This window comes from Leptonychotes weddellii, chromosome 11 (genome assembly GCF_054177405.1).
Source record: "Leptonychotes weddellii isolate Sample4059 chromosome 11, ASM5417740v2, whole genome shotgun sequence".
NCBI classification, from domain to species: domain Eukaryota; kingdom Metazoa; phylum Chordata; class Mammalia; order Carnivora; family Phocidae; genus Leptonychotes; species Leptonychotes weddellii.
The window spans coordinates 72,888,665-72,890,573 of record NC_138379.1 but is presented as its reverse complement, the minus strand read 5'-3'; positions in this window follow the sequence as shown (position 1 = coordinate 72,890,573).

Sequence of the window (1,909 nt, the reverse complement as noted above, 5' to 3'; positions counted from 1 at the left end):
CTTGGAACAATTTTTTCTAGTCTCTCTAAGCCACAGAGAATTGTTGTATTAAATGAAAAATTAAATGAAGTAATTTTCAGTTTCTCATATCTTTTTTTTTTTTTATTAAAAGATTTTATTTATTTATTTGACAGAGAGAGAGAGAGATCACAAGTAGGCAGACAGGCAGGCAGAGGGAGAAGCAGGCTCCCTGCTGAGCACAGAGCCCAATGTGGGGCTTGATCCCAGGACCCTGGGATCATGACCTGAGCTGAAGGCAGATGCTTAACCATCTGAACCACCCAGGCGTCCCGAGTTTCTCATATCTTGATGTTGGAAAGGATTTTCCCAAATAATATTGAGTGTTCTAGTCTCCTGAGCTTTGATTGCACTGTCAATTAATGTATTATCTTTAGATCAACAAAAAGCAATCTCTCTTGAGTTTGGTTACCTTAAGGGTTCAAATAAGGGTTCAAATAAGGGTTACCTTTAAGGGTTCAAATAAGATCAAATTTCTTCCTTCCTTCCTTCTTCCTTCCTTCCTTCCTTCCTTCTTTCCTTCCTTCCTTCCTTCCTTCCCTCCTTCCTTCCCCCTGCCCCCCTTTCTCTCTCTTTCTTTCTTTCTTTCAAGTAGGCTCCACACCCAGCATGGAGCCCAACATGGAGCTTGAACTCATAACTCTGAGATCAAACCTGAGCTGAGATCAAGAGTTGGACACTTAAGAGACTGAGCCACCCAGGTGCCCCCTGATCAAATTTCTGATCTACAGAACAGAGAACTACCATATAACCCAGAAATTCTACTTTTAGGTATATGATCAAGAGAAAAACATATGTTCACACAGAAACTTGTGCACAAATGTCCATAAAAGCATTATTTATAATACCCCAAAAGTGGAAATAACCTAATATCCATCAACTGATGAATGGCTAAATGGTATATATATATAATATACATATACATATAATGGAATATTATTTGGCAATAAAAAGGAACAAGGTACTAATAAATGCTGCAACATGGCTGACCTTGAAGCCAGAGAGAAAAGACCACATTTTTTTTTTTAAGATTTTATTTATTTTATTTGACAGAAAGAGAGAGAGAAAACGAGCACAAGCAGGGGGAACAGCACAGGGAGAGGGAGAACCAGACTCCCTGCTGAGCTGGGAACCCGACTTGGGGCTCAATCCTAGGACCCCAGGATCATGACCCCAGCCGAAGGCAGACGCTTAACTGACTGAGCCACCCAGGCACACCAATACTTGGTCTTTAAAAAAAAACAAAAATGTAGTCAGGGCACCTGGGTGGCTCAGTCAGTTAAGCGTTTGCCTTTGGCTGGGGTCATGATGGGATCGAGCCCCAAGTCGGGCTCCCTGCTCAGCGGGGAGTCTGCTTCTCCCTCTGCTGCTCCCCCTGCTTGTGCTCGTTCTCTCTCTCTCTGTCAAATAAATAAATAAAATCTTTACAGAAAAATAAAATAAAGACCAAGTATTTTAAGATTCCATTTGGATGAAATGTCTAGAAAAGGCAAATCTATAGGTATGGAAAGTAGATTAGTGGTTGCCTAAGGATGAGGGGAGAAGAGCTGGGGAAAATGGAGTGATAAGTAATGGGTTCAGTGTTTCTTTTTGGTGGAATAAAAATGTTCTAAAATTGATTGTGGTAATAGCTGCACAAATCTGTGAATATACTAAAAGCCATTGAATTGTACACTTTAAATATGTGAATTGTAGGGGCGCCTGGGTGGCTCAGTTGGTTAAGCGACTGCCTTCGGCTCAGGTCATGATCCTGGAGTCCCGGGATCGAGTCCCGCATCGGGCTCCCTGCTTGGCGGGGAGTCTGCTTCTCCCTCTGACCCTCCTCCCTCTCGTGCTCTCTGTCTCTCATTCTCTCTCTCTCAAATAAATAAATAAAATCTTAAAAAAAAAA